This window comes from Pleurodeles waltl, chromosome 3_1, assembly GCF_031143425.1.
Source record: "Pleurodeles waltl isolate 20211129_DDA chromosome 3_1, aPleWal1.hap1.20221129, whole genome shotgun sequence".
NCBI classification, from domain to species: domain Eukaryota; kingdom Metazoa; phylum Chordata; class Amphibia; order Caudata; family Salamandridae; genus Pleurodeles; species Pleurodeles waltl.
Window position 1 is genome coordinate 1,596,660,074 of NC_090440.1, and position 22,224 is coordinate 1,596,682,297.

The 22,224-nt window shown below is 43.6% G+C and overlaps 1 protein-coding gene across 1 annotated transcript in view; it reads right to left on the minus strand.

Annotated features, from left to right (window-relative positions):
* Positions 1-22,224, minus strand: part of KIF5C (kinesin family member 5C) — a 448,921-nt gene that overhangs the window by 228,824 nt on the left and 197,873 nt on the right. The gene's annotated exons all lie outside the window — the stretch shown is intronic.

Sequence of the window (22,224 nt, forward strand, 5' to 3'; positions counted from 1 at the left end):
TGGTGCTCAGATGAAATCATTCCAATCTATAAGAAGGGCCAGCATAGCTTCCTAGGCATTTATCAACTAATCAGCTTTATTGACACTTCACAGAAGATCTTTTGTAAACAAGTCTTTAAACGTCTTCAAGACTGGAGGGGTGAGAGCAACATGCTAGCAGAATTCCAGGCAGTGTTTAGAAGTGGAACTGACATGGTCTTCTGTTTGTTTTAATTGCCTTTATCGGACAGCTGTAGCAGTCAACAAGGGTTGACTTTTTGTCACCTTTGTTGACTTGCTTGCAGCCTTTGATTTTGTCCCCAGAGCTATGCTGTGGTCAACATTGGACATGAGGGGCATCTGCCTAACCTTTTGGTGATCCTTGTTCGTCTGCATGAAGCAAATTATGCCAGGGTTCAATGCGGGAACAGGGGCAGCTTACTTCCCCAATAAGCATCCGGCAGAGAGTTAAGGCAGGGTTGCGTCCTAGCCGCCCACCCTGTTTTCACTTATTCTTAATGATGTTGTTCACTGGCTAGACAGGGATGGCTGCAATGCACTCCAAGTAGAGTTCAGGAGAGTGTCCGCTCTGCTTTTTGTGAATTACACTCTTCTGATTTCTAAATCATTCAAGGGCCTCCAGCAGCTATTGCCTTTTTTTTTTTTTTTAATTGTAACAAGCAGGGGCTAGAACGTAATAGTTCAAAATCAAAATTTATGATATTCCACCTGGAAAGAAGTAAAAAGTATAAATATAAGCTATATATTGACACAGATCTAGTAGAGGAGGTTCCTAATTTCGATTAGCTAGGAATACGACTAGCATATACCTTGGACTGGTCCATGCAGGTTTATAAATCAGATTGCTCGCTGACCTATATTACACGTCAAAACTGCTGACAACCTTTAACAAAACTCTGTCCAAGAAAGCTGCCTCAGCAATAGAAATGTACAATGTAAAGGCATTGGAAACTGCCTTATAGGAAGCGGAAATTTGGGTCTACGTTGAGTACAATATTTTATCGTTCATAGAAACTGATTTATTAGGTTCCTGTTCCCTCTCCCAAGTACTCCCTTGACTCTATTGTTTCTTGACATGGCTTAAGGGTTTAGGAAAATACCCTGGAAAGTCGCACGTAGGCCCTTACTCTATTGGCATAGGATTTGGTCATCGTCTGAGCTAGAACAATATACAGAGAACCTCTTAAAGATATATTGGCACTCTCAAGTGCCCAAAATTTACCATGGTTCATGCGTGTAAGAACTATGCTAAGCAAGCTGGGGATGGAAACATTTTGGGCTGACCAGGAGAATATTTCCTCCATTTCCAAAATGATAATTAAAAAGCCATATTAGCAGATAGTTTTGGGCTGACACTGTTATAGCAAAGGCACTTTGACCCTTGATTGTATGAATTTTAAAATGTCACCCAGTTATGAGGGAACAATCGACAAGATTTCACCCCCTGTAGCCCAGAAACAGTTTTTACAATTTAGGTACCAGACTCTTCCTAATAAGGCATTCTGTGCCAAGTAGGCAAAAGAAAAATGTAAGAGCATAGAGTGCCTGTAGTGCAGTGTCTCCTCTGAAACTATAGTAAACTTCCTCTTTTTCTGCCCTGTGTATGACCTCCAGCGGAGAAAATGGTTTTTGCTGGATTCTGGGTATTAGGATGCACTTGGATGCCTTTTGGATTTCAAGGACTCACTCTACAAAGCTTGTTGTTTTCACTGTTGTGTGATACCTCCAAGTAACCTGGATTTGGTGATCCGAGTGCATTTCTACTTTCATTGATAAGGAGCCCTAGGATACGTGCTTTCTGTATATTAAACTGGGCCTTTTTGTCTAATTTTGAGTATAGCTATTTTAAAGTATTGTTCTCTGCTAGAAATAATATGAATTTCATATTCCCTATTTTTAGCTCATTTGGACTGTAACCTCAACTGGATTTTCCATTGTATTTCCTAAGTATACAAATGTACTCATGAAATCTCAGAAGAAAAGCCAATTTAGTTTCTTGTGCAAAAAGGGTTTTTAAGTATTTTTTGATAATATTGTAAAAGTACATGGGATAGTTGTCCGGCTTGAGGGGGGTGGTTATTTTAATACCTATAGATGTGTGGGATCAAATGTGTAATATTTGTATTAAGGAAAGCCTATTATACTTTTGTGATCTGTGTTGATTGAAATAAAGGTATGAAACAATACAAAACTATATATCTCACTAAATTGCAATTTGTTCAACAGAGATTGCCTACTTAAGACACCACCTGTTGAGAGGGGAAGGAGACTTGACCCTCAAAGAGAAAAAACGATACTGAATATTCAATCCCCTACAACACAACAAATACGGGCTTTCCCAGGTATGGCAGGTTATTGCAAACAATGGGTCCCTACCTTTTTCCAAACCCCTGATATATCTCACGACTAAAGACACCAGACAAACTTTCCCATGAGTAACTGAACACCAGAACAGTTTTCTGTATATCAAACTGGCACTTTGTGATGCTACTGCTTTTGGAAGGCCCGACTATACTGAACAACTTCATCTTTTTGTACATAAACAAGATGGGTGCACACTTGCTGTTCTTACACAACAACAGGTGACAGGAAAGGATCCTGCACTTATTTTGTCACCAACTTAGACATGGTTGTTCCAGCCTTATCAGCATGTGTGTGCAACTGCAGCAGCAGTTGTTTCCCTAAAACAAGCAAAAATAATGATCCTACGACACAACGTACATCTGTATGTACCTCACTCTGCATTTTAACAATATATCTACAAACTCAACATTTAAGAAAATGCCAGAATAAAACATTATGGGTTATGTTTGTTCAGTCCTCATGTTACCATACATCCATGTAACACACCTAATCCAGCGACCCTCTTGCCCCTTCCACAGAATGATACTGACATGACCCATGATTGTGTTATGATCACAGAGCAACAGGCCAAAGGGAGAACAGATTTACAGGACACACCAATGGAAGAAAGAGATGGTGACTTATGGGATGATGGCTCTAGCTCAGGAATGGACCAACTACTGCAGCCTATGCTGTTACCACCTTACACAATGTCAGTTAAACCTGTATACTTCTAGAATTATCAGCACAAGCAGCTGTGCTAATAGCATTAACAAGAGCCTTTGAGCTGTGCGCTGTATTAACTGTTCATATATATATCCAATAGGTGCTGTATTAACTGTGAATGTATATATATATATATCCAATATGTGTTTGGAGTATTGTAAATAATTTTGGCAGGCTTTGGGCAGATAGAGGTTTCCTCATGTCTCGGTGAATAAAAATACAACATGGTCCTCTTATTGTTAAATTATTGAATGCTTTATCATTGCCAAAAACATTAGCTATTGTTAAATGCAATACAGAAAAGATAGTAGACGACATAGGCAAAGGGAATGTCTTTGCTAACAAGATAGCAAAAGAGACTACACAGAATGTTATGTCATTATCATATGTTTCCCAGCGAATGTTTATTGTGCATATGAAAAAGTCACCTACAACTATAATAAAATGTATATTTGACAACTTTCCACTTCCAAAATGTAATAAAAGGGACTGTCACTAAATGATTTAAGTAAAACATTAAAAAACATTAACATGTCTGATTTATTTTTTCAACATTTGTCAGACCACAAAATGCGACCACTGAGTCAACAACAAGGGGTCCCTGCACTCCATCTGAAAAGCATACAGCGCCAGCTCAGAGTGCTTTATAAATATGGTAAACTTTCATGGGGTCATGGATTCAATAACCCAAAAGACTAAGGGCCTGATTATGATCTCGGCAGATGGTATAATCTGTCACAAAAATGAAACAACATGACAGATATCTGGTCTGCTGTATTATAAGTTCCATTATATCCTATGGAACTTGCAATATGTTGGACGTGATAACCGTCACGTTTGTGACAGGGTACCTCTTCCGCCAAGATCGTAATCAGGCCCTTGGATTTGTTTTGTTTTTTTGCTGGGGGGGGCTGCTGTGCTCCCTGCAGCCCACCACACATTCAAAAAGAAACATTGGTGGTGGCCCTGCCCCTTCTAGGAGAACCACCAGAAGGAAAAACAGAATTAAAAAAGCCTTTGCAAATAATGTTGGGATGCTTCTTGCTGGAGCAGTGAATAATAAATGAGCAAATAGTGGGTGCCCCGGAGCGTACCATGGTTACCACAACATATTCTCAAGGCCTAAGGCCCCGGTGGCCTCTGACCAGCTCCGCAGCCAGCCCCCATACCGGGTGCTGGCAGAAGCCTGCATTTTCTCTTTTTTTTTTTTTTTTTAAGTGGGTTCCCATCTGGGGCACCCACCATATTGCCACAAGCTGGGAACTGCATGGAAGCGGCAAGGGTCCCTGAGGTCCCTACCAGCTCCCCAGCCAGCACCCATAGTGGATCTGGTGAGAACCGGCCCTCTGACTTTGCTCACACCTGGATGGGAGCAGCATTTTTCTCTGCTCCAGTCCAAGCAGGAGCGAAGTTTTGTTTCTTGCCCAGGAAAGTACATGCAAAACATGACTGCACTCTCCCAGTCAGGAAACAACAGTGTCCCTGGGGATGGGGTCTCTAGGACGCTGCTTTATTCCGGCCCCAGAGGATGGAGTCCCCAGTGCTGGTAAGTGGCTTGGGGAGAGGGTAGACCGATGACCCCTCCCCCAAGTTTAAGGATCTGCCACAGTGAAAGGGGTCTTTGAGGCCACTACTAGCCACAGGGACAGAGGCTGGGCACCACCCTCCTCTAATTTTGAAGATTGGCCCTGGGGAAGGGGATCCACAGGCCTCAAAATGGCACAGGGATTGGGGTGTGTGCCCCTCCCCTAATTATAATATTAGCTCTGGGGATGGGTCCCTGGGCCTCTAGGAGGCCCCATAAAAAAAAAAAAAACATGCAAACCCCACAGCCACTGTGTAGATATAGTTAGGACCACGTTTTTAGACATTTGATTTTTTGGATTGCTTATAACTTTGGCCCATATGACAAATCTTCACAAAACTTCCCAAAAAACTTCAGCCCCCTGAACTTTTTCCTGGAAAGTTTCAAGGTGACCTGTCAAGCAGGTGAGAGGAAAAGAGGGGCCCAAACATGTTTTCCCCATGCAATTTTTAAATAAGGTAATTAGACACAGCAAACAGCCAAAACAGCATAACGGAACTGCACTAAATTTGGCAGCAAGCTACATCTTGGCACAGAAAGTGTACTTTTTGTGATCTGGTGTAAATCCATTTGCAGTTTTTGAGAAATGAAAGTTCAAAATATATTTATATATCGTGCTGCAGAAGAAGTGTTTTATCAGAAATATTATAGCAATTATCTACCGCTGGGTGTGCATTTTAAAGTGCACCCTTGAAACTATTATAGGGCTGCAAGATAAAGTCTGATAACTGCAGAAATTACGTTAAAACCCTCCAATGTCCTAAATTTTATGCCTATGGGTAGGGCATATAAGTAGTGTGACCAGATTTGGAAACCCAAAAAACAGAACTTTTTGCAGATATAGAAGTAGGTCTGCAATATGACATTGACTGAGAGGCACAGAATGACTTAACAGCACTCCCAAACATAGCAAACACAGACGAGGCAGAAAGGGGAATACATTAAATGCAAATTTTTCATAGAGTATTATCTGTGTTAATTTAAGTAATTTCTGAAAAGGCTGGTAATTAACTCTGCTCAGAACACATTAAAGCTTGCCTCCATCAGTGTTCAGTCGACCCTCTCTAAAAAGCAGGACATAGGCTGAATTTTGTGAAATATGCCGATACAGACAATGAAAAACTGGGACTGTTCCCTGCAAAACTGGGACCACAGGTCACCCTATATATGGGGCAGGGCATGATTAACATTGACAGGTACTGAGCACTGAGCCCTGGAACATAATTCTCTGGTGGTATAGCTCAGCGGCGATAGGATGCATCCCCAGCCACTGGTTGAGGAAGGGCGCAGATGGGCTTGCCTTCGGTGTGCCACTAGTGCAGCTGCATCTCCTTTAAGTAGCAGCCCTTGGTTATAATCAGGGCCATTGGAATTGTGCTGCATGGGCGGGCAACCCGTGTGGCAGGGTTGAGTAAACTATGCAGCAATCAAATGCATATTATGCAGCATAATGAGGCACATTGTGTGATAGTATTACTTCACTATTTTGTAATTTTTACACTTAACACTGTCTGTGCATTGGCGGCACATGATTAGTACCAGGTTAACACCAGGTTAATAGTCAAATTTAGCAATAGCCAACAGAAAAGTACCAGTAGACCTTTGCAAAGGTCCTTCCACTGCACGGAAACATGTGCCTCTATGTTTTTAGTAACCTTTGAACCGTTTGAGCTGAAAACACTGTTTTTTGTTAACATCTGCAGTTATGCAACAGACGATGGATAGTGTGGAACCTGGAGCAAATCTATATTTATGTGAAAAATTCTGTGGCCGCAAAATCATGTGTTTTTCAAACTCAGTATTCAAACGTATGTCACTTTCTTTCTTTTCTGTTCAAAGTTTTCACCTCCAACCTTTACAGGCAAGTTTGGGGTGAGCCCGAACCCCAACTCCCACCAGTATAACTGCTACAGGCCAACAAGCCAGTTTGTCCACATGCAGCCAAGTGTAGGTGGACAGCAGTGGCCCATAAACCGGATGCCTGCAGCCACCTCCGGTGCAGTCTCCTTCTTTAGGAGCCTGGCTCGCTGACTGCGTGTTGTTCAGGTGGTAATTGCACTAACGTCATGGATTGCCTTTCCTGTGGTTGGTTCTGTGCCAAGTGGTCACACTGGAATTATGTGGCAAGGGAGGACCAAATTATGCAGCAAGATCAATTAGATGATGCAGCAACAAATTACATAATAAATAATATGCAGCATAACACAACACATTTTGGGACCGTATTAGTACATTGTTTTGACATTTCTATGCGTTAATACTGTCTGGACACATTTTTCACATTATGAGTACTAGTCTAACACTCAAATACAGCAATATGTAACTGAAATGTGAACAGTCAACCGTTGCAAAGTGCCTTTTGCTGTGCAGCAACAAGTGTCTGCATAGTTTTGTAGCTTTTCAGCTGTTTAAGCTAGAAAAAAACAGTTTTTGTTCAAATCTGCAAATTATGCAGCAAAGGTTGGATTATGTGGTTAATGCGGCGAATTCAAAATGATGCGAAAAACGCTGTGGGTGCAGAATCGCATAATTCAAACATAATCAGGCCCAATAAACTACAGTGTCAACCAAAAATGGTACTCAGTATTTGTCTCAACTGGGAAATCAGCTTAATTCCAAGTGATCAGGGAGCAGAGTCGGCGCTTACTGGCAACGGGCTCACCTCACCACTACTTCATGGCAGGGGCGTAACGTGGACCCCTGCAGCGCATGAGTGCCCTCAGCCATCCAGAAGCCCCTAATCCGTTGGGGGGTGGGCGGGGCGGGGGGGGGGGGCATTCAGTGAAGCCCAATGAACGTCTGTGAGATGTGGGAGGTTAAAGACTCTCTTCGCATTCTACGGGGAGGGGGGGGGGGGGGCTTTATTTTACGTTACTCAACTGCTTGATTGCCAGAAATGAAACAAGTGAGAAATAGAAAATTGTCTGGTTAAAAAACATATACGACTAGCCTAGAAAGAACTGTTATAAAATAGTGGTGGAGCCATATATGGAGAAGGATTAAACAAGAGGGGAGTTTTTGCTTTTGAACTTTGCAATAAACTAAGACTGAATGCTTGCCATAATTGTTCTATATCATAAAATGCCAATAAAAGCTATTGTAACCTAAATGAGGAGTGTATGCCTCTACTGCTTACTTGTCGGTTATATGAACTGCTTTAAATGGGCCGGTACTGTCCGGTACTGAGTACCAGCACTTTTTTATTTTGAGAGGGAGAGTACCTGCACTTCTCCAGAAAAACGTAATACTTTCAATTGGAGAGTACCGCCACTTCTCAGAAACAAGCAGGTACTCTGATACAGAGTGCCTGCACTTCTATTTTTCCATTTCAAGCACTGGCCATGGGCGGAGTCAACCCACAGCGGTGACACCTTCATTGAGTTGCGCGTTAGAAAACCAAAAAATGAATCAGACAAAAAATAAACTGGAGTTCTCAAACATGAAGCTGAAAATGTTCTTTTCTAGATTCAACAAAGATATCGATAGGAGGGTTGACATAAGTTGAAGTAAAATAGTTCAGGATCGTGGATGAGACAAACATTCATTATTAAAAGAATGGGGGAGGGGGTGTCCGAGCACACATAAACTTTAAATTAAGGAATGTTAAAAAGTGCCAGTAATGGCCACAAGAGGACACTAAAGACTTAGCAATAAACATCGTCAATCAGCCGCCATACGACGTATGCTTAAAAGGCTGCATCATGCTAAAAGATGAGTTGCTGTGCAAGAGGCTACATTTTAATGCTAGAATGTATTTACAAAAGCTACATTCTGAGTACATTTTGAGAAATCCCCAGTAACCACGTTTAGGCATTATTATCCACAATCATTCAGTGGCCAATAGATGCGAAGATAAAACTTCACTAATTGTACTATCAGGTATACAACCACTTACACACTCGGAGAATGCTGGATTACTAACTTGCTTATCATTTGTAACGAATAACTTGTAATACAGCGCCTTGAGTCTTCTCTCGAGGCGGACAGTGACGTCCCATGCAAAAAAAAAAGCATTTTCCACGCAAAGCCACCTTCTGATATAAAGAACCCGAGGTCCCGCTACTATCATCTATTACAACCTATCACGATGCAGAACACATTTCAGAGTATCACATGGGAAATGAGAGAAAATGAGCCCTCTTCTCACTTATATTACATCAAAGAGAAAGTCCATCCTCAAAGTCTTTCAATGTTATACCATATACAAATACCAAGCCCAATGTACTCCCAAACGCCATGACTATCCGGGCACGTTTGTCCGAATATTTTGCCTTCATATTGGTTAATTAGAGCAGCAGATCCCACCCACGCATCAACAGGTGAGCCTGGCCTCTCAAAGAGTAAGCTCCACTGGTTGGAGTAGTCGGTGAAATATCAAGGTTGTTTTTCCCCCGGACACAAAAGTCCTACTTAACTCTGCTCTTTTAAAGATGAAAGTGGCTCTATTTTGTAAATACAATTGAGACAAAAGTCATGGTACGGGAATAAGAAAGAGGTAGGACATACAAAAAAACTGCTTTAATTTGTTATATTGTTGTTCAATGACAACCCCGTAGTGGAGGAATTCCATCAAGGGAATGGCTTTGGTCATGAAAGCACTGGTGGTCAGCAAGAGAATTATTGTACAATTAAAAAAAAAAGAGATCAAATATATAATGTTAGAAACAAGAAATGACACATGTAGATGTAAAGTAATATGGGCCAGATGTAGGAAATCCATGAATTGCGACTCGCAAATCGCTATGGGGTTGCAAAGACCCACCTCATCAATATTCATGAGGTGGGTTTCATTTTGCGACCCCATAGCGAGTCCCTGCACTCACAGGGATGGTGGCCTGCTGTAGTCAGCAGACCTCCATGTCTGTGACTGCTTTTTAAATGAAGCAGTTATTTTTTTCATTTTGCAGCCCGTTTTCCTTAAAGGAAAACGAGTTGCAAAATGGAAAAAAAAACGAAACCATTTGGTTTCGTTTTTTTCAGAGTAGACCACTACCTGCTCTGAAAAAATATTTTTGTCGACATTCACAAAGGGGAAGGGGTCCCATGGGCACCCCTTCCCTTTTGCGAATGAGTTACCACCAGTGTGACACTGGTGGTAACTGCGAGTTGCTTTGCGACCGCATTCGCGATCACAAAGCAACTCTGAATTGCGATGCGAGTCGCAAATAGGAAGGGAACACCCCTTCCTATTTGAGAGTCGCATTCCCAAATTGCGAGTCGGTACCGACTCGCAATTTGGGAATGAGCATCGCGTGAGGCCGTTTGCATGGCGCAAACTGCGTTTTTCGCAGTTTGCGCCATGCAACCGGCGTGCTACATCTGGCCCTATATTTTTACACGTCCCAAGGTTAGCGAGACAAATATAAAAAACATCTGAAAGACTTCCTGAAAAGGTATTCTTATTGTTATGGAATATATTATGACGTGTTAGGTCATTGGTCTAACCCCCATGCGTATTCCCTAGTTCTTTAATTTAACATTTATTTTACATTGTTGTATGTCGCATTAATGTACACCTTCTTAAAAAATAAATAAAACAGACTGGTTCTAAAGCTATACTTATCTCGCCATGCTTTACGTCGTGATGTTCAAAAAAGTGGCAACCTAGTTCATAAAGTTTTTATAAACATCAATCTGTGATGGTTTTTTACACAGATCTACCATTATCTGTGACCACAATAATTTAACAAAGCAAAGTTATGCGGCAAACAGTAAAATCGAAAATCTAGGCTAAACATTTTACTCTCAGCACGTGGAAGGAGACAATGATCGGTTTTCATTTGTCCTCGAAATCATAATGAGTACAACAATGCTTAATTTGTAAGTGACAGAGTGCCGGTGCTCGAAGCCTTACTCAGAAGCCCACGGCCAGTGCAGTGAAAAGTCGTGAGGCTGAATAGAAGGGCTACTTTGCCCTGAATGCACCAAGGCATTTGAATCCACCACCAGGCACTCCCTCCTCCTTTTACTCACTCCTGGAGCCCTGTATTTATGTTCTTAGCTTTACTGGGAAAAACACTGATTGATTTCGGGAGAACGATGAAAAACCATTAAGGGCTATTCAAGTTGTTTAGTGCTGGGATGCAGAGGAGACATGCTGACCCAGGAACCGGAAGCAGGACTCAGCAGTGTGCATCAGCAGCCGAGCCGTGTGAGCAGCGGCGAGCGGGAGTCCATTGTTTCCATCGGACCCAATGCCACATGGTCCGCGCAGTAACTAGCACGGCCCAGACCCACTCCTTTGTGGCACAAGTGGCAAGCCGCAGGAGAACAGGACGTAGGTCCCACCCAATCTTCTGACCGACCACGCCTACACCGCACATCGCACTGCCAACTGAGCCAGAGCTCACCTCCACAGCAAGTAAGCGCCTACCTGACCCCCCTCCAGTGTCAGTGCCCCAACCTTAGCTCTCTTCTCACTCCTCTCTCCCTCCTCTCCCTCTTCTTCTGAGAGAGGTACAGCAAGGCAAGTGAGGGGAGTTCAGGAGTTTAGGAGGTGCGCAGAGGCACAGTTGGAGTGCAGGTGGTGCGTGGGTGGAGGGGGGGAGGAGGCAGGAGGAGGAGGGCTGGAGTCCCGGCCCAAGAGTCCTGGACTTGGACCTGGACCCGGACCTGAACTGAGACCGGTCAGGAAGGCAACTAACAAGCAGGAAGCAGCGCCTGCTACATTGCAGTGTGGGACATTACAGCAAAACATCACAGTAGGTCAGCACAGTTCAGCGCGGCAGTCGTAGGTGGCTTTTGCTAAGTGAGAGCCACGTTCCCCCACGGAGGTGGCCCAGCTAGGTTTGGGTGCGGCTTGTGGAGGAAACCGGTGAGACCCGCTCGCTGCCGTAGTGGTGCTGCAAGACTCTTGGGGCAGTGGGAGCCAAAAGCGAGGGCCTCTCGTCTGAATGCCTCTGGCCTCAATCTGGCCTTAATCCATCAGCGGGGCACAGCGAGGCTCCTACAGGACCCCATAGTATCCAACAGGATCCTACAGGGCTTAACAGGATCCAACCGGCACCAGCTGGATTGAGCAGGATCATCCAAGCTCAATAAGGCCGTCTAAGCCCTCTGCAGGGTTTATTAGCATGCTTGTGCCCTCCCTGCCTTGTGGTATGTGGCGGCAAAACAATAAATCAATAGGACCACAAACAACAATAGAGCGAAAATAGTGCGTACAGAAGGGCAGGGGGTAAAGGCGGCGCTCATCGTGCTCAACTGTGTGGATGGCGAGAGGCAAGTAGCAAGTGGTGACTGGCACGGGGCCATCAAACCATTATTGAACTATTTGGGGCCAATCTATGCTCATACGCTTACACCTTTACACACCTACTCTTATGCGCTCACATCGCAAAAAGCCACGCTACCACTTGAGCAAGCTAACCAAGCGATTTGTGCGTCAAGCAGGCCTAGCAGATTGAGCAGGCCTATTACTCTCCTGGAAGAGGGCAGACACAGAAGACACAGGAAGACGCGCAAGAGTTAAGGCAAGGAGAACCATCAACAACTCTTATACCATCACCAACACAAAACTTGCTTGGAAATTGTAAGTGTTGGAAACAGGGGCCTAAGGCACTAGGGGCCAGATGTAGCAATATCCAATTTTGTGACTTGCAAATTGCAAGTCTGACCGACTCGCAATTTGCAAGTCGCAAAATTGGATGCAGAAAAGTATCTAAGACACCTTCTGCGACACGCTATGGGGTCGCAAAGACCCACCTCATCAATATTCATGAGGTGGGTCGCAGTTTGCGACCCAATAGTGAGTCCCTGCACTCACAGGGATGGTGGCCTGCTGTAGTCAGCAGACCTCCATGTCTGTGACTGCTTTTTCAATAAAGCAGTTTTTTTTTCATTTTGCAGCCGGTTTTCCTTAAAGGAAAACTAGCTGCTAAATGAAAACTAAACCGAAACCATTCGGTTTCGTTTTTTTCAGAGTAGGCAGTGGTCCATAGGATGCCTGCTCTGAAAAAATATTTTTCTCATCATTCACAAAGGGGAAGTGGTCCCATGGGGGCCCCTTCCCTTTTGCGAATGAGCTACCACCAGTGTGACACTGGTGGTAACTGCGAGTTGGTTTGCAACCACGTTCGCGGTCACAAAGCAACTCTGAATCGTGATGCGGTCGCAAATAGGAAGGGAACACCCCTTCCTATTTGCGAGTCACATTCACAAATTGCGAGTCGGTCTCGACTCTCAATTTGTGAATGAGCATCGCCGTTGGCCGTTTGCATGCCGCAAACTGCGCTTTTCGCAGTTTGCGACATGCAAACGGCTTCGTACATCTGTCCCTAAGGGTGCAGAATAAACAGGAAAATTGGAACGGAGATAGAGCTTTCAAAATATTCAGGGGTTGCTGGAAACCAGTGCACAGGATCTTTACCACACGCAGGGCTTGTGGAAAGACGAGGGGGCAACCCAGTATAGTACAACACTCCCCCACTTGGGCACATGATTGACCACTCAAGCATGAGCAAATTGGGAATGGTGAAAGTAGATGAAGGAGGCGGCCCTACCTGTCCCACAAGCCCTGCGGGCCCCACGAGCATCAAAGTAATTGCTGCAGAAATTATAGAAACCACATAAATGAATTGTCAAGATGGTGATGTAATTGTAGACGACCAGGGCCTGCATGCTAAGGTAGCCCTGTTGCCCACAGTCCAGAAGGATCATAAGACAGGACTCAAGCGAAAGGTTCTGAATACAAAGAAATCATATATACACAACCACTTTACAAGAGCAAGGAGTAGAGTAGGAGAATCCAATAACCTTATGGCTAACGAAACCACACAAACTTCTCATTTGCCCACCCAATCCAACATCGGAATTTGATTCCTCACTTACGACCTCACAATCTGAGCATGCACCAGGCTGCGTTAGAGATGCAATAAGATCCAGCCTAGACGGCTCAACTATAGGAGAATTGTTAGATCTTGCGGATTCTGCAGGCACCGCAAGGGAAGAAAGTAACAATATCCACAGCAATGTTGGCAGTCCTACTAGCTTCAACGTATGTCCAGTGGGCCATGACTGTGGACCTGAGGAAACCAGAACAGCTCCCTCAGCATCGACATGCCACCAATTGGACAAATGGCAGGCCAATCCTGTAAAAAACAACAAATGGCAAATAGTGGCAGAGATTCACCAGCCGGAGTATTCACAAAAAGAGAAAAATCAGTGCATACGAAAGCCTAGGCAATAGCTGGTTCTGCTCTACCCCTCGACAAGGCACAAAGGAAGCGCCCCTGGCAGCTTTTCTGGCACCAGAACTGGATACTTGGGTTTCTCAAGAACCTGCGTGGAAATGCCAGGAAGTGGTAATGAGATAAGTGAGTGGGAGGAAAACCAGCCAAATGAGGAAAAGGGAGTTGAGGGCAGACCAGACCATATTATAAGTACAATCAATGCTTCTCTTCTTGCAGAAGTTACTTGCCAGTCACACAAGATGGAGATCGATCTAGAACTAACCCACATGTTGGCTCAAAGCATACTTGCGCCTGACAACAAACTAAACTTGTTAAGTGGTAAGTTATACAAATTGGGTAATATTTGGCAGGATGACAATGTGACTTAAGGGACCCACAACAATGAAATAATAGACAAGCTATCGACCTTGCCAGATCTACTAACTAATCTCAATCAAGACCGCAAATCTGGAGACAAATCTAACAAAATGAAAAGTGGGTCTCCTGTGGAAAAGCAGTGGGTCACTGTGCCCATAGAATCAACCCACAAAACAGTACCAGGAAGAACCCTCTGCTTCAATCAAACTAACACTTAAAAGTGAATCCTCTGCACTCAGAGAAGGTGAGGAAGGAAGCAAGGAGATGGAATTAGACAGCAGGCAACTAAGTACGACATACTCAGTGCGGTCGACCACTTTCGATATCAATCTTGGTGGAAATAGTATAAAAGAGTAAGACTCTGGGGTGATCGCATAGACATCACGTGAGTCTGATACCAGGAACAATCAACAACTAACAAGAAGATAGAAAAAGAAATTGAAAAAAATTCTCAAAGTTGAAAAAAAAAAACCAAACAGACTGAACCCCACTGGAAAGGTATCTCAGGCCTCGGGGACTATGCCAGTTCAGCTGGCGACTTACCCGATCTTCCAGCAGAGACCACCATCTACTTTGGCTCCTGAAACTTGCTCCAGCACTCACACCATTCTAGATCTGGGGGAGGACTCAGGTGGAAAAGGAAAAAGAAATCCTCAAACGGGCAAACATGCAGATAGCAGTGGCACAACTCAGGCACCAAAGGCTACAGCAAGTTCCTCCCAGGTGCTCCACAATGGCAGAGGCTGCGAAAGGGTCACAAAGGTCTCAATCAGGAATAAACAGGTATCCTCACAGTCGGGTGTAATTGAACCTGCAAAGGATATAGAACAACTTTGCATGGGTGAGGGAGGCAACGCTCCCAAGAAGAATCCTATGAACTATACGTCTTTGTGGAGGATGGGATAAGTGCCAACTTAGGGCTACCCCAAGACACAAATAACGAAGAATAAATTCTGTATAACAAATTTAGTAGCGAGGTCACGATGATGCCTGTAACTGGGGAACAATCACAGGAAGAAGCCTCACAAGTGTCGACTTGTCGAACAATCAGATTAGAATCTGAAGGCTGGCAGAAGGAATGCCCTCCGGTATCCAAACAAGCAACCCAGGCAACCTGGCAACAATACCAGGAAGAACCCTCACAAGCAACCTATAATCGAGTAATCAGAGAAGATCTCAAAGGGAGCGGGAGGCATGCCCTCCGGTAACCAGACAAGCGATTCTGGCAACCGGGCAACAACACCAGGAAGAATCTCCTCAAGGAACTAACTATCAAACAACCAGAAAAGATCCCAAAGGGAGACGGGAGGCAAGTCATCTGGTACTAAGACATGTGAACTGGGACCATCAGGCCCACAAATCTACGCAGGAAATAAACCCATTTTTAGAAGCCACAGAGCAGGCACAGGAGTATTCATGGATTAAAGAACGAAACTACTGTACAGCGGCCAGCATAGTCACCAAAGAGAATTCCGTTATATATAGGTCTGAGAATGTACAGGAACACTGTGGTGCATTGATATTAAACACTGGAATTCCACAGGAACTAAAGGAACAACTGTCAATAATCTTTCCCCCTTATATGCATCTCAGGGTCCTTGGGACATCCTCAATAGATCAAATATACTTCGGCTGTTGCATCAAATACGAGCTTCATCATATCTCTCAACAGAGGATCTCTTAACGGTAAATTTTAACACATACAATGGATCATCCAGAGAAAGACTATGTTAACAACATGGGCTGACCAGGGTACAGTGGAAAGAATATTCGAATATGAGGGCTTACTGGAAAACTGGGGCATAAAAATCAGCAAGCCAGAGAAACAATGTTACCCTGGAGTGCTGACTAGGGAACTTAAACCAACACGCCCAACTAAATCTGTTAGCACCCTGCAAGGAACCCCAGCGATCAAACCACTGAAAGTAGACCGGAAAATCACCATACACCTGACAAAGCACACAGGAGGAACTCAAATAAATGATGCAAGTAATGATGTCAGCGAGAAGGGAGGTCGGGACTGGGACTGGCTCCTTGTAGCTTTGGTCACCAAAGGGGAAATGCAGGTTTAGCGAAAGAGGTCCCTCACCAAATAAAGCCAACAAGGTGATTAGGATACTCAGCTGGAATGTGGCTGGCCTGGCCCCCCTCATTGCTAGCCCAAATACTGAAGGCTTCTTAAGAAAGGCAAATATTCTATGACTACAGGAAACTTGGACGCCTGAGCCCCAGCTTATATTGGGCTTCATAACTACACAGTCCCCCGCACAAAAGATAAACTTGTTTGGAAGACACGTGGGTAGTCTCACAACCTACGTCAAGCTAGACTTAGCGGTTAAGCTGGTGCCTTGGGGGAAACTGACCAGTGACGTTCGTGTGAGAACCATATATGGTCTAGTTCTCTCCAAACAAAACTACACCAAAACCAATCATAAATTTGTACATAAATCCTAAGTGGGAAAGCAAGAACACAAGGGTTAAATCCATCCAGGATTTATTAAAGGACTTCCTAAATGAATACCTGGACCACGAACAGCTAATTGTAGGAGATTTTAACACTCGGCACCTTGGTCATGAGGAAGGGCTCCCCAGAAACGTTATAAGATCAACCCTAGAAACCTTTTTTAAGGAATACGACCTGAGAACGTCTAATTGCAGTAATACAGTAGTAGGCACTCTCATCCCTACTTTTAGAAAGATATCCACATTGGATTACATCTTCTTAAGCCCAGCCTTACTACACAGATGTGTATGTCATAAGGTGATAGAAAGATCAGAGTGATCAAAATCCCACAGAACTAGAGATCGACCTCCAAGCAGTGAGACACCAGTCCTACAAAACCGGCAGGCAGCAACTATCAAACAAGCTATGCCCTTTGACCAAAAGGATCAAATGGAGCGTGCCCTGCAAGATGAAATATGGACTATGGAAGCAGGTGAATGGCCCATTAAATCTGGGAAGTGGGACAGGCAGAACTAGTGACCAGTGGGCAAACGCGATCAGGAACTTACATAATTCGCTATGCAGCTCAATGCACCAAGGGATTGCAGGAATCAAAAGACAAAAAAACTGCCAGGTTCACAACATCTAGGGAATACAGACCGTGTAAGAGGAAATTCAGGTGTGCAGAAGCATACTTCAGAAGGAACAAAACCCCCGAAGCAGAAGTACTTTGGTTGGCGAGGAAAGACTACAAAATGCAATATGGTAGGTGAAACAAAAAGACATCAAAGAATGCTGGATCTATCTACATGCACTATTACCACCAAGCAAAAGTAAAGAATTTTGGGACTATGTCAACTCTCTGCTCCATGCTACAACAAGTAAAGATAATGCAATATCGACTAGCTCGTGGGAAACCCACGTGAGCAATCTTTACGTGGACCCAGAACACACTACAGCCCTGAGCACCACGGAGGGCAACACAATCTCGGTGGCCTAGTAGACATGGCACTAGAGAATACAGTTAAATCACTTAAAACAGTGATCGGCAACATTAGGAGGGAAGGAGCTCCGGGACCGAATAGTCTCCTAGGGTATATATTTAGAGATGACCAAGATTATTGGGCTGAACCCCTAAACACTTTCAACTACTGCTTACATCATTCTGTGGTCTCAGAGTCTTGGAAAGGCTCAATATTGAACCCAATCTACAAAAAAGGAGACTTCACTCTCCCTGAAAACTATAGGCTATTAGCCCTTGTGGATGTGGACGACAAAGCCTATGCAAGGGTGCTGCTACAAGAGCCTGAAAAATGGATTTCAGAGAACAAGATGATACCAATATACCAAACCAGCTTCAGACCTAGCTCTTCCACCTTAGATAACGTGTTAGCTCTCTCATACCCAGGTGAAAAAGGCCTGAAGCCATCGCCCCAGCCGCTGTTTGCTTGTTTCATTGACTATAGTGCAGCCTTTATGGGGTGGTGCACTACATCCTCTGGAAGAAGTTAGCGGCATGGGTGATACCAGGGAAACTGCTCGCTTCCATAATCATGCTATATTCTGACACCTGGGTGAGAATCAAGATCACAAATTCACATGTGACCAGAAAAATGTACACCAATAAAGGTTTACAACAAGGCTGTGTCACTGCTCCCACTCTTTTCAACCTGTATACGGCAGATCTGGGAGTGGAATTGCTGAGAGGAAACACATTCCCCACGAAATTGGGTAAGACAGTGCTCCACATAATACAATATGTGGATGACCTGGAATTGCTTGCTCAGACCAGGAGATGTCTGAAAAGGGGTTTGGACATACTAAATAGATACAATAAAAAGAATGATTTAAGGGCGAATGCAGCAAAAAACAAGGTTCTGTTTTTTGGGCGTCAGACCACAAAACATCAAAGGGAGTGGAAGCTTGGCCCACTAAAAATGGAAATGGAAGATAAATATCACTATATTGGAGTCTGGTTATCGAACACAAGGAAAACATCAGACCAGGTAGCGACAATAAGAACGAAGGCGGAAAGAGCTACCTACGCCTTTGCAAAACTCCACCTTTGGCTACAGTCACCAACACCTCAGACAATCTAGAGGGTTATTAAAGTGAAACTACTACCAGCTATGACCTATGGACACCTTGCATACCCCAGCAGGATGACTGCATCATTAGAAAAGTGCCAGATGAGAGCCTACAAAAGGATATTTAAGGCCCCTAATTTAACCAGACATGCAGGGTTACGTTTAGAGTTTAACAAGAATGGACACCCTGTGTAAAATGGATATAATCAAGCTCTTTCATTGTGTCTGCAGGGCCAACAAGGATAGCCTGAGGGGTTTCCTGAACAATCTTTAAGGATGACGCAAGCAGTCGGGTCATCTCTCTCAGACAAGCTGAGGAATTTTCCAACTTAGTTTCCACCAATACACTGGACCCTTTCATAATGAAGGCACTCCTAAAAAAGACTTCGAAGGATCAGGGAGTGCAAACTTCTACAGAAAATGATATAACCATAATCAAGAATATCACCAGAGCAGGGGTCTTGGCCGAGTCTTACTTAACTAACAATGTCCAACTGTATATGAAAACAGTACTGAGAACTTGTGCGTTTCGGAATATTCTGCTAATGCGTCTCCTAACACTCCCAGTCAGGGATTTTAGATGCAACTGGAAGCCTACATGGGGATATTCTCAAGAATGTGCATTATGCAAATATACTGAATCTATAAGATACCTAGAATGTTGCTGCCCGCGATTGGCGTTGGAGACACATCTCTTACTAAAACTGCTTTTCCTGAAATATGGCGTGAGATCATGCATGGAAGCTATAAAGCTAATATTCAGGGCTGACACCCGAATGGAAAATGCTTGCTTTGGGAATTTTTGTACCACTATGAGACTGGTCCTACAGAATGCCGGGAGCCACCAACGTGCAGAATCAAAATGGGGAGAGGTGGCCATTAAAGAAACATTATTAACGAAGTGGCTTAGTCACCCATGAAAAGCTCCCTGATAGTTGAGACACTGAGTTAGATCTTGAAGTGATAGGCCAGACAGGGCACCTTTGTTCGAACTTTCAGTTCTTACTATTGTGCATTACTTTACTCTGTGTTTCCCGCAGCTATCTCAATTGCCAGACTGTCAGAAATGTTGGTATAGGCAACAACTCTCCCATCACCATGCTTGTGGATTGCACACTAAAGGATGAGACTGTGCGGTAACATCATGCACTTCCTGTCTTCGGCACTCTAGTTTTAAGGCTTTAGATTTTTTACAATAATTAATCTTATCAGATGTAATGACAGATCTCAATGACAGCCTTTGGCTTGAGCATCCACACTGATATGTAGGCTGCTCATATATTTAATGACATTAGAATTGATAACAAATGACGGTATTCTGATTCTAGCATAAGTTGTACTGACATTTGCACCTGAATGCAGTGAGGGGGATGACATTGTACAAAACTAGAAGTATTTTTATGGTAAAGTATTTGTATTTTCTGCAATGATTTTAAGTAATTATGCAATAAAGCTACTACTACTACTCACTCCTGCAGGTCCCTGCTTTCTCACTTCGTGCCCTTTTTCCATCTTTCTCTACATCCTTCTTTCCCGTTGGTGTTTTTTTTCCTTCTTTTGCTCTCGGGAAATGTATCATCAGGTAAAGTAAGTGCTGGTGCTCAAAAATAACTGCTGGTGGCCCCCACCACCGGCTCAAATTAAGCACTGCTACAATGTTATTTGTCTCTATACAAAAGGTGTCAATAACACAATGTCAGGAGAGGTGTGTCCTTTAAAACCGAACACAAATTCAGTTTCAAAGTAGTCATGCACGTCAGAATCATCCTCGATGACGATACAGAGGTAATGCAAAGCATAAGGTCTACAGGTTCCGCAGTGGGTATGTGGTCTCCCACTCCATGCATATTACAGGTCCAAGAAACTGCCATTCCGGGGAAGACACAGACTGCAGAGCAAACAGCATTAAAAAGCTTAGTTGAGGGAACAGAGGGAAGAACCCAAGTGAATAGGAAATGGTCTATATTTTGCAAAGGAATGCTGGTTTACTGCCTACTGCGTGGTGCACTAAAGAGAGCAGAGGACCTATACGTCCAAGGATTATGTAGTATTCTGCTGACCACGACGAAACAAGCTGTAATCAGTTTTCTGGGGCTTCCAAAATGCTGAACCCAAACACTAGGTTCAATGAAAAAACACAGGAATGGTTCAGAACTTGGAATATTTATCAAAATTTACTCATTATGACTGTATCAAAGTTTATGAGTTTAATGCCTTTCCTCCTGTTTAGTTTGTTTTCCACCACTGGATTTGTTTTACCTCAGCCTTGAGGGGAAAAAAGGTTGCATAAAAGGTTTTGTAAAAATGTGTTCTGCTCAAATGGCGAGGCTTTGTTGTCACAGTATAGCCTGAGGTGATTGGCTGTTTGGGGCTGGTGTGACTGTCTGTCACTGACTCGGCCAGGCATTGTAGAGCAATCAAATGTAACAAAATATTAATAGCAAGCCCACTGCAAGGTAAGAGTAAAAGTGCAGATTACCATGACTGTTTGCTCTGGGTTAGGTAGGGAACTATAGAGCAGGACATAGGTGCCCATAATTGAAAAAGAAAGTCAAGTAGTTTTTGAGAGCTGCACTGACCCCTGGCAGAAATGCTGCAGGGTTCGTGGCCCATTTGTATAAATAAGAACGCATGATCAATTTGGATCTTCAAAATGGAGGTAATAACTGTTGTGCATTTGTTCCCTTTTTCCAGAGTTACCATTTTAATTTTTGAAATTTATGAGCGGTGGAATATTGGTTGCGTGAGCAACTTCAAGAGTACTGGTGGGTGCAGTATTTACACTTGTGACTGGATTATTTCACAAGTCTGAACAACTTTGTCTAAAGCCTTTGGCAGACCTTAGCTTCAAATGGAACTCACACATGTGCTAGGATAGGAGGGAGGAGATGTCATATCAGCAAGTACAGGTCATTTTTTAGTGAACAGCTCTCGCCACCAACTTGATCTTCTGAAAAAGGGGGACACTCCAGGGTATCTCCCTGCCTCTGTGGTACATCCTTCAGCAGCCGCAGAAAGTGCTGGAGTTATTCTTTTAGAGGACTAGGCTCAGCTAGAGGCAAATGGATGTATAAGGCAACCCTGTGCTGTGTAGGACATGACTACACTCAGCCATGCTAAATGTTCACCAGCATGGATTTGCGGAAGGATTTTAGTGGCACACGTTATTCTTTAGAAAAGCAACTGCATCACACTGAGTAAACGCAAGAGGGTAATCAGTGGAACCATTTAGGATTTGGATTAAGACCTCCTTACAATGACATGCTAGTTCCTTCATAAAAATGTGTTTGGCTCATTGGAATTTCAGAACCAGAATTGAGGGAGAATGAGCAATAACTGCCTGCTTGTTGTACTGGAAGAAACCTTGGCTACCTGCCTTAGATAGGCTGAAACATCTCTTCTTACCTTCCCCTGAATAATTTTCCTGCAGGTGCTGTTTCTAAGAACTAAAATATTTCTTTATACTAATAAACATATTTCACCTAATGACAA